At 33.7% G+C, this 16,107-nt stretch overlaps 1 long non-coding RNA gene and 1 other non-coding gene across 2 annotated transcripts; both read left to right on the top strand.

The window, feature by feature from the left end:
• The first annotated feature begins 7,743 nt into the window (after window positions 1-7,743).
• Window positions 7,744-11,593, top strand: LOC121976107. Its single transcript, XR_006110548.1, has 2 exons — window positions 7,744-8,643; window positions 8,722-11,593. It is a non-coding gene; the product is annotated as an uncharacterized LOC121976107 (long non-coding RNA).
• LOC121978996 lies at window positions 11,359-11,476 on the top strand. The gene has a single exon (XR_006111297.1). It is a non-coding gene; the product is annotated as a small nucleolar RNA snoR104 (small nucleolar RNA).
• Window positions 11,594-16,107: the final 4,514 nt, after the last annotated feature.

The following is a 16,107-nucleotide window of genomic DNA, read 5'->3' as shown; positions in this document are numbered from 1 at the left end:
TGAGATTGGATCTCATTACCATGAACTAACGGTTGAGATTAGATCTCATAAACCAAGCATTTGAAAATATCTCAATGGATGAGTATAAGAAGGAAGTTTCAATAATTAGGATAAGAAGAAATATTTTTGAATACTATAATAATGTGAATTAGAAACCTAATCTATTAGATCAAAGCTAAGACCTCTTTCTGTTTTCTCTCTCTCTCTCTCTTGGATTAGGGGCCATTGTAGTGAACTATGGATTGACATCCTTTCCCCTCATGTAGATGAATCCTATTTTAATTGTCGATGAAAAAATTTTAAAGGTTCAAACGGATTAACTTCAAGATTAGTTGGACAGTAAAAATTAGATATTTATATGATGAAAATATTTTTATTTCTTTATTTATATATGGCAAGACTTCTATTCGGAAATCAAATATAAAAAAATAAAAACAAATAAATTATGAAAAGCACTAGCGTAGACGTTGCCTTCTACTATAATGATCCCATACAATAGTATTAAAGTGGTTGATTAACATATTGTCATTTATCAGTTATTTATTTTTAAAAATTACTAACAAAAAATATATTTGATTGACCTTTTGTTTGGTCGATAATTTCTTTAAAAAATCATTATTTTGACCAACGAATGATATTTACCGATTATAAATTATCAATCAAACCCAGGTGATTTGTTTTACTAATAGTATATGATCCTAACATGAAACTGAGAAAACGAAATCATCGAAATAATATAGTTAAAATATTGACTAAATCGCGAGTCCTCACAAGGTCTTTAGTCAATATTACCTATAAATAGTGACCGGGTTACTCCGGTCCCAGGTATCTCGATGTTCGAGGAGGCTACCATGAATATATAAGGAATATGCTAATAGTGAAATTATGAAATAAATAAAGAATGAGTATGGTAATGTAGCCAGGGCTGTCTCAACCATTCTTGATGCCCTAGGCTGAAAAAAATTAAGGCCTTAATATATTTTTAAAATAAATGTTAAAAATATTATTAGAGACATTTAATTATATTAGTAAAATTTAAAAGGACAGTTTTTATATATTGCCAATGATTATTTATGTAATCGGAAGGAGTGACCAACTAGATCATGTAGGAATAACTTTATCTTGTGACAAACCTAACTTTTTTTATTAGTAAAATTTATAAAAAATAAAAAATATTTTATGTTAACTAATTTGATAATAAGTAATAAATTATTATAATACTATTAATATATATTTTAATTGCTATTTTTTTTAAAAAAATTATCAATTAATTTTAACTTCGATGAAGATAAATCTTGATACAATGGTAAAAATTATTATTGTGTGACCTAGATATAATAGGTTCAAGTAATAGTCTAGATATAGGCATTGCGTACAATAGACCCTTCCTTAGGATCTCATGTTGGCAGGACATTCTTAAACCAAGTTGTCTTTTATCAATTTTAACTTTGATAAATCATCAATTAAATTTATTTAGTTAAAATTATGAAAAATGATATGCTCAAGGAAAAAAATCTCAATGAAAAGTTCAAGGATAGACACATAAATTCATGGGGTCCACAAAAATGAAATAGTGGACTATGAATTTATGTGTTTATCCTTGAGCTTTTCCTTGAGATTTTTTCCTTGAACATATCATTGCACTAAAATTATTTAGCTAGTAAATATTGACGATAAATTATTAAAAAAAAAAAGTGTGCATAATAACTCATCAAAGAGTAAGGACACCATAATAATAGTAAAAAATTGATAATAAAAGAGCATAAGGAAAGAAAAATAAAATTTAAAAAGAAATAATAGAACCACTTTTGAAAGACTTTCAAAAGTATTTTAATAAAAAAACATTAATTAAGTATAACCAATAATTATTTTTAATTTATTAGCCAAACTTAATTTAAATTATTAAATTAAATTTTTATCAGTAAAAAATTAAAAATTATGAATCAAATTTTAATTAAAAATAAAAATAAATTACCAACCAAATCTAACTTTAATATTAAAAAATTAAATTATCAATCAAATCTAATATGAGTAAAAAAAAGAAAAACGATTAAATTTAACTTTAATCTAAAAAAATAAAAATTATTAGTTAAATCTAAAAATTTAAAATTATTGAGCAAATATAATTTAATTAGTAAAAAATTAAAATTATCGGTGAAAATAAATGTTGACTAAAATTTATTTAGCCATAATTTTTAATATTTAATATCCAAATTAATATTATATATATATATAAAATTTGATGGACCCCAATATAATAAGGGCCTAGGCATAGACCTTAATGGTCTATGCCTTAAGCTTGCCTTAGATGTACCTTGACCTAGTGGGTGCTCTGTACTAGACCGGTAAACTAGTCGTAACACTTGACCCGTAGGTCTGGCCGGAGATGATAAACTATCTCAGGTTAGTCTCCTTTGATATTAACATTTAATGACGGATAGAAATGACATATGTAAAAATGGGAGCTATAGCCTCCTTGTACCTTGGCCCGTAGGAGTAGGACTTTATATAGCTTGAAGGATCGGATTGGATGGAGAATTGGTCGACGTGAAGCTGGGGGCAGTACAAGACCGGAGGTCACACAAAGCCTAGGAGCTGGAACATATCAAAGGTTCGAAGGTCGGAACTATATCGGTTCACAAGTCGGACACCATATCGACTTGAAGGCCATAACAACTAAACAAGACGGAACCATAACAGGTGATTAGTGCCGAAACGAGACAGTGGGAAAATCTAAGAACCCAGGCGACTGTTGCCCCGGAGGGTGGTGGCTGTGGAGGAGGTGGGTGGAGGCGGTAGCCACTGGAGGTGGTAGTCGTTGGAGGCGACAGCACTGGAGAGGGACCTGGGTGGCCGACAGAAGCAACCAGAGGTGCATTGAAGGCAGTGGCGCTTGGGTTGCGTGGTCCAATCGACAGTGAAGGCGATGCAAGGGGCAGAAGGCGAAGGAGGTGAGGCGGGGAGTGGCGCTTGGCCGCTGGATGCGATGGCTGTCGCTAGGGAGAGAGGAAGAGAGGAGAGGGGCGATCCGGTCACGGAGGTGGCTGCCATCGACGGCGGACGGCGTCGGAGGCGGCGCTCACAGGAGTGAGTTAGTCTTCCTCAACGTGAGGCGGCGACGCTGGAAAAAGAGAGAGAGAGAGAGGCGCGTATGAGGTTTCCAATGAGGTGGCGCTGAACGGGGGCAACGTCGTCCGTGCCTCGTGGCTGCGGCGGAGGTGAAATAACCCAGCCTAAGCCCCACTTTCTTAACTCCATTAGGACTTCCATTGTCTAATTCCCAACTAGGTCTTCCACTATCTAGCCCCGCTAAGATTTTCTGTTATCTTGTCTAACCTCTAGTTAGGACTTTCTCAGTCAAATATCTAATCCTAACTTGACCTATTTAATTTTTCTCTCATATATTATCAAATATCAAAATTTAAATTTAGATCAATTTAAACTGATCAACTTTGGACTCGAAAATGATAACACCAATACATATTATAACAATTATTCTTAATCATTACAATAAAACATATCATGGGATCCCTTTTTTTGACTTTTTATTAAGAATATTCTTTTAACTATTTATATAACTTTTAATTCTAATAAAAAATTATAATCAAGAAAATTACTAAAAAAAATCTGAGTTTATGTTTGATTAAAATACAGAAGCATGCTAAACACCGATTATGAACAGGTAAAAGAACGAGTGCTGGCCATTTTCTTTTCGCTAATAAGACGCCGCGTTTTAAATTTTACAGGTCTGTGCGAGCGCAGATGCTACATCGGTCAAATTTCATTGCCGATTTATTCACGTCGCATTCCATACGTGCGTGCACACTTGTTTGCAACTACCAACGTCCAAAAGTAGACAGAAATGAAGAACCCTCACACTGCATTTACTAGAAGCTCGACAGTGCCAACCACCCGGGCCCAAGACTTTGTCAATGCATTCAGATCGAATCAGCCAAGTAACTCAAGTTGAGTCAGCCGATTCATGGACGAGCTTGATTTGAGTTAGTCCATGTCACATTCAAGTTAAGTCCAATTGTCCAAATCTACGACTAGACTCGGATCAAATCTCTCCCGAGCTCGGATTGATGTAACACGGCGGTTATAATATAATGGCGTCAGTTATCAAAGGCCACGCCCTTTGATGAAGAGGAAAAATGTAGGTTCCTTGGAAATTCTGACCACCTCTTCGCTCTATGTATAAAGTCAACGGCGGAGTCCAGCATTAGCTTACCAGGCTATACCTCAGGGGCTCATTCAAATGATTATTAGATTAATTTTACTTGTTCACACCTAGTATTTTGAATTTTCAAATGGAAAGAAAAAGCTTTTAGCCCGGGAGCGCATTCAGATGTTTTAGCTCGGACAGGTTCCCATTCCTGACTCCGCCAAAGTATAAGGTAATGGTAGCAACATTGAGAGGTACACGATGACATTTAACATTATTATTTTCGCTTCATTATCATCTCCTTCCAACTCTTCTTTAAAATTTGATTTGAGCGTAGTAGGAATTTCGTCAAGGTCCATCTTGACTTCCCTTCTAATCCTTTCTTTAGCTCTTTCAATAGTCATATTTAGAGATCTTCATTAGAGTCCTTACATTGCTCGGCCCAACAACTATTGGCGCTACAATCGCAAGACCTGACCACCGCTTGATCCAATAAGAGCCAACATGATAGGAGCCAACCCGATAGGAGTCGACCTAATGCCCATCTGACCTATCGAAAGAGCTCTGTCATAAATATATCAAGGAGTCAGTTCATCTCCAGATCTCAACTGAATCATCCTTAATTGCCTTTTGTGTTTTACCATGGTATCACATCTATAGGAGTATTTGTAGGGATCTAGAGCGCTAAACACACTTAAGCTCAACGAAAAATTAACTAGATCCTCTCCAGAAGATCCATGCGAAGGAGAAAATAATCATATACTAAATTTTACTAAATTTTCTATTAATATATTAATTTTCTAAATTTTTCAGTACTTTATGTTTATTAATCATATTCTTTTACTAAAAATATTGGATAGTTATAGAAATCTCAAATTCGTATCAAATAATTATTATTACACTTCTAGAATCCCCTTAAATCAAATAAAGCTAGGAATGACAATTTTCTGAACGGGAACACCCGAAATGAGAATGGGTTAGAGAATCTTTTCAAGTATGAGTTCAGATTCGAAATTTTTTTAAATCTTTACAGTTGAACGGGGCGGATATGGATATTATCCCCTCCCAAATGTGCGTTAATAATAATAATAATAATAATAATAATAATAATGAAGTTTAATAGTTTGCTATTGATTAAATGGTTATTAATGTTATTATATATCTATTGTTTAATTAATATTAATATTTATATGTGATTGAATATTTTTTATTAATATATTTATGAAGGGTTGAAAATTGAAAACTTTTTTGGTGAAATTAATGGATAATGGATATTTAAAGTGGGGATTGGAATGGGGATGGAGATTTAATCCTTGTGTGGTCGGGGATGGGAGTTCTCTGATTATATCAAATCGGGAATGAGAGCAAGGATATAATTCGAGGGCGGGGATGAGGATGACAAACTCACCCCGCCCATTGCCATCCGTAGGTGGAGAAGTTTAACAAAAGATGATTATACTCTATGCACCCCTCACAATCCTTCCTTATATTATATGAAAGGAGCTAAATCAAAGGGTCAACTTATAGTAGACCGTCAAGTGGTGAGGAGGTGGGAGGAATTTTTCTCGAAGACATGCACTCTCCGAGAATTGATCTATGCCCTATTGTATCAAATCTAGTATCCTCTAATCAACTGAGCACCTTGTGGGATCCCTTGAATTAATTTGTTGTATTACAGTAAAAGATGATTGCGCTCAATCTAGATGACCCTCACAGTTCATTCTTAGGTTATGTGAAGAGAGGTAAATTACAGAGTCAGCTTATAGCCATCACCAAGTACTGGTTAGGCCCCTTGAATCAATTTGTTGTAGCAAAAGGTGATTACACTCACCTTAGGCGTCCCTCATAATTCGTCTCCAAGTTATATGAAGGGAAGTAAATCACATGGTCAGCTTATAGTCGACCATCAAGTGGTTAGGGTGTGGGAGAAGCTCCATGACACTACAATGTGCAAAAGCTAGTTGCTTACTTCTACAATGTATAGAAGCTAGTTGCTAGCTTATATAATGACGACTTTATATCATTTTGATTTTACTTTTTTTAGAGATAACCCGATTAAAATAATATTTTAATAAATAAACCAAATGATGAGGACTCCATGATATTCATTACATTTCAAGTGAATATAATTTAATCATAATTCATAATCGAGCGTACATAAGTTAGCATGTAACTTCTACAACGTATAATAGCTAACTGCTAACTTCTACACGTTATTGAAGCTAACCGACAACTTCTACACGTTGTAGAAACTAGCCGACAACTTCTACATGTTGTAGAAAGCTAGCCGACATCTTTTACACGTTGTAGAAACTAACCGATATCTTCTACAATAATGTCGAATCCAGGGGTATTTCCAGAATAAAATCATAAGAGAGACATAGAGGGACGCTCATTTGACTTTTTTTTTTTTTTAAAAAATACTAATATGATGTTTCTGTTAATTTGAGGCATCCTTTTAATTTTTACCTTTTTTAATCTAATTTTGTGTATTAGTGTCATCAAACATATTTTTAACTAAAGTTAATTAATTTAATCACTTTTTAACCAAAAGTGTTGAATAGTTAGAGGATGTCTTTATTTTAAATTATCATGCATAATTTTAATTATTTGATTATTGTGTAATTATATAACAAAGATTATAAGAAATAAAATATAATTTAATATTATTTAGTTCAACTTTTGGAATACACATTTGGGAAAAAAATTAAATTTTTTTTGTTAACTCCAAAATCTCACACTTACAAATAATCACATTCCAAATTATATTCCCATTATATAAGAATCATTCATTACTCAACCAAATATAATTAAATAATATAACCTTAGATAATCAAAATTATCAATAAAAATTTTCAATTAAACCTACCCTGTAGGTTTTAGATTTCATGCTAAATATAGCATGATCATTATCACACTTGGGATTCCCTTGAATCGGTTAATATTTGTTTTTTTTTTAATTTTAATACTTTTAGAGTTGTCAAATACTTTTGCCAAAATTTATTTTATGAACATAGAAGTTTCGAATTCATACTATTTTTTTTTTCAATATTTTGAGAGCTCTATCATTGTTGAGCACTTTTGCGCCTAATAGATACTATTTAATTCTTAAAATCCTAATGCGTGTCTCCATGTTAATTTTTATAGATTTTGAGTCTTTTGGCAAATTAACTAGAGACGTTTCAATCATTTTTAGGCTTTAGGCAAAAAAAAAAAAAAAAAAAAAAACTTTAAATATATTTTTTTAAAATTTTTAAAAATAAAATTTATATAAAATTTAATTTTCTAAAAGTTTGTAATTATATTTTTATAAGTGTGATAATAAATCTTTTTCAAGTGATAAAATTATTAAATTATTTATTTTTTTTAAGAGAATGTAAGTAAATTTTTTTCTGCAGGAGTATTATATTGATGCATTAAGAAAAACTTTAATATTCTGTAAGGTGCATTAAGTGTTATTTTTAATTCTAAATTTATTATTCTTAACTTTAAATTCTAAAAATAAATAAAAATCATCAATATCAAATAACATACGACAGATTATTGATCTACGTTGAAAAGTTCCAAAATCGCCAAATCACAATAAAATAAAAAAAAATAAAAAGTGGAGACGTGACACAGCCATTACCCTCTCGCGCAGGCAGAACGATTACTGCTGTTCTTCCCCGCTCGCGCAGGCAGAACGATGTTTGCTTCTGGTCTCCGATTTGGATCTCTCCCACAGGTCTCGCCTGTCTTTCGTATGGGAGAATCGGCATGGATCGGATGACTCTGTTTCGGAGCGGCGTCACCGCCGAGGCGGCTCTTACTGTCATTCCTTCGGTAGGGTCTGCCGTCTTCCAATCCCTAAACGAGTACGGTAAAATAAATTTGTGCTTGGCTATTGACTATGTCGTCTGTTCCGCCGACGGGATCGCCAGTCGCGGCCTCATTCACATGGCTGCGGCCGCACTCGATCTCGTGAAATCTGGCATCCAGATGAGTGTGTTCATGTTAATTAAGTCTTCTAGAGTTTCGATCCTGGCTCTACCGGATCCGGTTAACTGGCATCTCGCGATCGACAAGTCCTATTTGACGAAGATCCATAATTTCTACTACTGTTTAGTTCAACACAAATTTCTCTCGGAATAATTTCAGATCTACTCGTCGAAGTGCATCTCCACTTATTCAGTCTCTTGCTAAAAGACCAAAGGGTCCGAAGATCGGTGCTGACACTGCTACGAGCCTACGATACAAAGCTCTAGGGAGTTGGAAGTTCGGATTTTATTAGTTATTGAAGAAGTATTACTGTGATATCGTTGGCCCTGAGTATGCTATCAAATATAACACTCTAGATACCTGTCCGGTTCTGCTTCTGCTGAGGTGACTGCTGACGTTGCACCCTGCCCCTTTGAGGCTGTTAAGTGCGAGTGCTGAGGGTTTGCTTGAGATTTGAGTGATGGACTACTCAGTTTTGTTAAATCAGAAGGAGCATTGGTGTATGATCTTTTCTTATTGGCTCTTGATTAAATTTTCATTTGATCTGCTTGATAATTAAGATTGGGGTCTTAATGCAGGTTGTACTAGGTGGCTTCTCCCACTTCAAGAATGTCAGATTTCTCATGAGTTTATTTTTTTTTGTTACACTCTTTGATTTTGATTAGCTTTTTATGATTGTTATTTTGTTTATTGTGTATTCTTTCTAGACCATAAATTCATATTTGCAAATGTCAAGATAAGTAAAAAAAAAAAGGCTTTTTTTGCATGTTCTTGATGAAAACTGTTACTAAGAAATGTGGTTCATCCATCATGATAACTGTCATGCCGGTAACTTGCAAGCGCCACAATTGTCCTTCCAATTGATCCTTTCTGTTACTAGGGAAATCTTATATGGCTTAGTTTGACAATACTTTGGACTCTAGATTTTATTCCCTTCTATTTTTGGTTTCTTCTTGAGTCACTCCCTATGAATATTGATACAAGTAAATTAAGCCATGTGTTTCAACTACTTGGATTGACCACTAGATGTCACTCTACCACCGACCTCTATTGAAGGAAATTCTCATTAGCAATACTTGTTAATTTAACTAACCATATTTGTTTACATTGACAGTGCTATATTTTCTTATATTTACTGTTGTTTTTTGATTAACAGATCCAGACAACTATTTTTTATGAATTAACTATTTTTAAGAAAAAAACTATGGACCAAGTTAAGTGAATTTTCAATAGCTGTTTTAAATTTCTCCAAAACTAGATTTATGAAATTTCACAAATGAACATGCCTTAGTGTTAAGCTTCCTTGTATAATACCTTTGACCAATGCACTCTTTCCATTGGCAATGGAACATAATTAAAACTATCTGCATTTCCTGCTTTTTATTCTCTACCTTTGTCATTACTTTTGTTGCCTCCATGTATCTTTATTCTAATTCTGTGTGAATGTCAAAAAAAATAGAATTCATGCATATTACTAAATATTTTTTTTCTTTAAGATGTAGTCACAAGGTTTTAACATCAGGAACACAAAATTGAAGGTATTGGAATGCTCATTGTTTTGTTCCTGTAATTGATTACCAGATGTTTTAACTGATTATCACTCTATTGTTTTATTTAGTCTTGAAGGCAGAAAAAGTTTTAGAATCACTTACACGTTTATACTAGATTACTATTTTTTGAAATCTATTCCATAATCATTAATGACTTAGGCATTCTCCTTTTCCATTCTATTAAAATCCACTAATTCAATCATGCTCATGTCGCCAAGGATTTATATATATCAGTTTGGCCTGTTTTTTCTCATTATTCTTCTCTTAACATTCAAATAATTTACAGGTGTTTAATGTTGTTATTTTCTTTCATGCATGATTGTCTTTTACCTTTAATCATATACTATTGCTAGTATATGAATGCATTATGTAGGGTAAACCAACTATTAATGATATTTGATCATCACATTTCTGGTAAGAAACCCCTTCCCAAACTATGCTTTTTGTTCAATTTGCTTTCTTTCTCACTTAATCCATTTTGTAAGGCCATGTAGGTTGGCTTCATGCCTATGCTAAAGATTTTGGCCATGTAACGTCAGGAATTGTGGTTTTCATAATATTAGGCTTCTCTTACATCACACAATTTGAAAAAAGGCATATGTTGGTACCATGATGAGATCATTTAAAACTTGTTGAAACTGCCTACAAATAATCTTTTTTCACAACCAAAGAGCTGGTGTAGCAAACAATCCAGCTTAGATTGAGTTTTGTTGGTGTTTTTCTGTGTGATTGTTTCTCATTTTGTGGACAATCTTTTCTCTTTCCTAAACACAATGCCAAGGGCTGTTGGTGATGTACGGTTTGTCATTTTTCTCATTTGAATTTTCATGTTTAATTTTTCATGTACAGAATGTCTTTTCCCATAAACTAGGCTGTGAATAAACTTGGGCTAGTTTTGCTAGCGAGCTTTCCCTTGGTATAATAATGAGTGGAACTCCAACGGTGCTCAATGGGGAACTATGACGCATTCAAAGTTTTGGTTGGCCTGTAAGTACCCTCGTATTTCTTACTCCTGTTGATGTGAAACTAATATGCTTTACACAACTGGAGTGGCTCTGCTGCTTCCTGTTGCACAGGTTTGATGACATGAAAGCGGTTGCTTAATTGTGTAGAGATTCTTTTTGCAGCCTTAAAGTTTTTTGTCAACCATTTCTGTGATTAGATTTATATTCTTTCAGAACAATGCATTATTTACTTTCAAGATTTATCGATATCTTTTCTATGATCTGTTCTTATTTCCCTGACCATTCATTACATATGGTGATATTGCATTTGGAATCCCATAAAATAGAAAGGTTTTCAATAGGTATAGATTCTTGACTCTTCTATAGAGGCAAGTTTTGAAACTTTTTTTCTCATTCTCTTGAGATTTCCATGTCAATGTTTTATTATATGTTTATCTTATGTGTATCTTATAGATGGAAGCCTCACTAACAATATTCCCTACTAGATTCTAATACTATTAACACCCTTTGCACAGTTGTTTAGAACAATTCCCTACAATGCTAAACTGCATTGGCTGGTTAAAACTAAAGCTAAGGTTTGCCAATTTGGACAGCCACAGGTTATAGGGTTTGGGTTAGGCAATTTTCAATAGCAACATTGAAGCTTATGCAATGCAATATGGTACATGCATACAAGAAACTAGCACAAGGAAGAAAAGAAGGGGAGCATGTATGACATAAATGTTCACCCGATACAATCTTCCAATAGTTAAAGCTGTATTTTCCTGCTTGCAATCCTACAAGAAAGTTTCGCAAGTCTCAAGATACAGGACATGTATTTTCCTGATTACGATACTACAAGAAAGTTTAGCAAGTCTCAAGATACAGGACATGTAAATCAATAAATTATAAGACAAGGAAGAAAAGGGGGCTTATATTGACAAATGTTCACCCAATACCAATCTTTGGATAGTTGGAACTCTATTTTCTTGCTCGTGATACTTTGAGAAAGTATTGCAATTTTCAAGATACATGACATGGGACGTTAAAAGGAAAAATCTATAGCACAAGAAATGAAAGGGAGGTTATACTTGACTTAAATGCTCTCCCGATGCAATCTATTTTTCCTGCTTGTCATACTGCACGAAAGTTTTACATGTCTGAAGATATTGACATGAAAAATGAAAAGTACTATATACGAGGGGAAAGAAGAAAAAACAGGAATAGAATACAAGATATGAGGATGCTTTCCCAAGAGCCCTCATCCTCGACCTGTTCTCGTGCAGATCTTCCTCTCTTGCAGGATCCATCCTTTTCCGGCTTCTCTTCCCTCCCTTAATTGGGAAGACTCTCCTTTCCGGCACTAATCTTTCGTTTACAAACACTTGCCACAATCGTCTTTTGAAGACCTCTAATTTATAGGTAATTGATTAAAAATTGTGTATGTTTATTATTTACTCGTATTATTTGCTTAAAATAATGAGTCTCAAGAAGATGTATTATTTAATTAATTGTGCAAGTTGTTAAATTTGTAATTTCTTAAATTTGATTTCTTATTGTTGGTTATTCATTGAAGGGGTTGTTTTGGTACAATGGTAAAATTTGATCTCTTTTATTATTAGTTATTCATTATTAACTATTTGTTTGTTGGTAACATATTGTAGCCTTTTCAAAAGATTTTGTATGTTATTAACATGAATGTTTGCTTAAAAAAAAAGTATATATTCATTAATAAATAACGGTTATGCTGCCAAACTATCAGAATTATTTGTGTTTTGTAGTATTGATCATTCCAACGAGTGTGGTTTCTACAAATATTACCTCGATGGATAGGTTTAGTGAAAAATCTAATAGAAGCGTCATGGGTAGCTGGTGCGAAGTAAGCAGGATACACGGGTTTTTTTTTTCTTCAATCAAAAAGTTACTTTCATTAATAATCTGAGGAAAACAATAATAATGGATTAAGTATTTGATCCTTTTGGATGTTCCAAAAATTGTTATGGGCTCTTCAACATGAGAATATGTGTGACTGATATTGGATTCTATTTTAAAACAAATTTTTAGTGAAAGCCCGTGAAAATGAAATTGTAAACTGTTCATGATATGTAGATGGTGCATAGCGATTGAAAAGTAAATGGGCAGCAACTGTCTATAGCTTTCTACATTTTAAAATCACTAATGCAAGGCTGTGGGCTCAAACACTGGCAAATTGCCAAACCGTGTTCCCAAGTTTTAAAAATTCCCAGGGTCAACTTATTTACCAAACAGTAGTCTCTTTTTAAAAATTTCTTTTCCGTTAACAATATATCATAAATTATCGGGCCGCTGTAATTGACCATCTTGACCTCTGGCCACAAAATCGTGACTAGGCTAGAAGTCGCGTGGCCAGGCCGTGCAGCTAGACTACTAGCTGTGAGCCTGTGACCTCTGGCCTTGTGGCCGGCCTGGCCATGATTTTGTAGCCGGCCTTCGTGGTTGTTATGTTAGCTGCGGACATGTTACCCTCTTTGAGAATTTTTTCAAATTAGATATGTGGTTTAGTAATTTGCAGTCCAAACATTGGAATGAAAAAAGAAAAGAAAATTGGTAGAATTTGTGATGAATTAGATTGCTCTATTTCATATAAATGTACAATAATTCTCTGAATTTTGTTAGCATATGCATCCTGGCAAAATGAACCCATTTATACCATGCAACAAATCAATGCTAGTTATTGATTTTTACCCCGCATGGCTAGCATTAATAACATAAAACCACGTATGATTCTTATGAAGATTTCTTTTTAAATCCTACCCATTTTATTTTGTTGATCTTATACCTATATCAATAGCATCATTGTTGTTTAGTCTATTTAGGATGTACAGTTTGATGACTCTACATATTCAATAACCATGTACATGGTTGGAATCGACTTTATTTTTAACGAGGAAACAATAAGATAAACCTTTGTAAACACCCAACCGATAACATTTCCTAAGTTATCATAAGCTTTCATTGTATAGTGATTTCATTTGACAAATATCTCATCATTTTCCAAAGATGAAAGTGAAAGCATGAAAAAGAGTAAATTATAAAGGGATTGAATCGATGTTTTCAATCTTTTTCTAAGACTGGAGCACTTGAGCATCTAAATTTCTAAGAATTTATAAATGAAAGCTCCTATCATTTAGCTATCTCCAATTGATTATAAAAGACTTCTACTTGATTAGAGTATCATAATCGTTGAAAGTTAATGACTCTTTGACAAGTCAACTAATATGAACTTAGCCAACCAACTGTTCAATTATCTACTATATAAACATTCTTTGACTATAGAATTTATATTCTTCCAAATTAGTTGTGATTTCTATATAACCAAAATTCCATTCCAATCTAATGAAATTTGCGTAGCCCCTCTTCACTTAGCTTACAATCACCATAAGCATACACATATCTGAATCTCGAGTTGCTCGGTATAACACTACTTGAGACATCATTCTAGAGAAATGTTTAGAATGATATTAAGAAAGACACTAAAAAATGGATGATGGGTTAAGACCGTAGGTTAAAAGGGTAAGCTAAAGAATAGATCAAGAACTTCTCTTCGACTTGAAAATTGGCAGGTTGTGACATACTATCCCACTTAGGATTGTGATGGCCTTACGCATCCTCTTCCTCGTAGCACTTAATGTGCTCGGTCAATTGTCATAAAACATCCTCTCAATTCTAACTCGCCTCAATATCTGATAGATTATTTCACTTTATTAAATATTCAACATGGTTTGAAACTCGTTTTTACTGTCCGCAAGATATACTCCACATCATAGGTGGTGACCAATAGTAATGGTGTAGATCCAATCTATTGGACATGGATTGTATATGTAGATCCAATAATCTAGTTCATTAACATCAATGAGTTGTTAACAAGTTATTGATTTTATGGTTGATGGTTCCTGTATGGGTCTTGGGTATTAAAGGGAGGAAGTCAAAATCAATTAGACATTTTCATTTTGGTTGCTTCCTCTACATCTTCCTCCTCTTTTCTCCGTTGAGATGAGACTACAGTTGTTGCTTAATCCCTGCAGAAGGTCATTTTGTCGCACTTGTAGGAACTCATCTGATGACAAGGAACAATGACCCTAACTTTGGACTCAGGTCAGCATTTGGATATTCATTGTTTTGATATGCATGTAGCGTTATTGTTGATGATAACTAGATCCTATGATGCATCATTCAGATTGTTTTCATTGAATCGTATCCTCTTTCAATTGGTATCAGAGTTTAGGATTAACTTGTCATCCTTTTTAAGGTGTAAGGATTATTTTTGATGATTTGGTAAGAATACATTGGTTTTTGCATTTAATTCCATTTCGAATAGCGAATTAATGTATATCTATCAAATCTATGATTGGATACGCTAGAATTTAACCTAAACTTTAAGTTATTCACATCATCTGCGAAGAACGACTCGAATTTGGAGTTTTCCATGCCATTCTCACTATAGAAAATTGCATGCAGAAATGCAGGTTTTCGAGCACTAGTCAACTAATAGGACTACCAATCGACAGGTGAGCATAAATTTGGGCACAGAATGTATTTAACTCGACTAGGTAGTTTGATTCGCGTCTATCAGTTAACTTACATAAGGATCAATCAATTGGTGTGCTCGAAGTTGTGTACAGAACAATATCCAACTCGATTGGGAAGTTCAACCGATGAACATCCAATCGATTGTCATTCATAGAGTTGTCCATAGAACACATCTAGTTCGAGACTAGTGTTCACGAATTAGCCATAGAATGTTTCTAGCTTGACTGGGCAGTTCAACCAATGGACATCAAGAACAATCGACTGGTGTGGGTGAGCTCGTACACAAAAGCCTTCTGACTCAATCGATGAGTTCGACTCCTATGACTTAGTCAACTGTCATTCACTAGCAATTGATGGGTGTCTCTAGGATTTGACACATATGGTGTAACAATTGATTGATGAATGTGAGAATCGATTGTTAGCAATACCAATTGATTAATAATTGATATCAATTGACTTATAGCTGATTAGCTGTGTTTTCAATAGTTTATCCTACATTCTTCTTCACATTTATTCTTTAGTTGAACTAATATTATCGCCAAAGCGAGAACTATTGAGTAATGGTAGGTGTATTTGTGTAGATAGATGTATATCTATGTTAAAGATGGTTTTCCCAAAAGAAATTTATTCTTTATGCCAGATGTATGTTTAAAGAAGATTACAAATCAAGCTTGACTTCTTAGTCATATGCGAAGTGTGTCGGCTTAAAGGAAGATACATTATGACAATAAACTAATTAAGGGAATTCATAAATAAAATTAATCATGTGCCTAATGCATTGTCCCAAAGGAAAGCGAGTTATGTGATAAAAGAAAATATTATGAGTTGTTTGAAGAGTACCATTAACAGTATTTTAGTCAAAAGACTTAATGTAATGTTGTATTAAGTATCTTAATTAATG

Source organism: Zingiber officinale, chromosome 4B (assembly GCF_018446385.1).
Source record: "Zingiber officinale cultivar Zhangliang chromosome 4B, Zo_v1.1, whole genome shotgun sequence".
Taxonomy (NCBI): Eukaryota; Viridiplantae; Streptophyta; class Magnoliopsida; order Zingiberales; family Zingiberaceae; genus Zingiber; species Zingiber officinale.
This window is presented reverse-complemented; position numbering and strand designations above follow the sequence as displayed.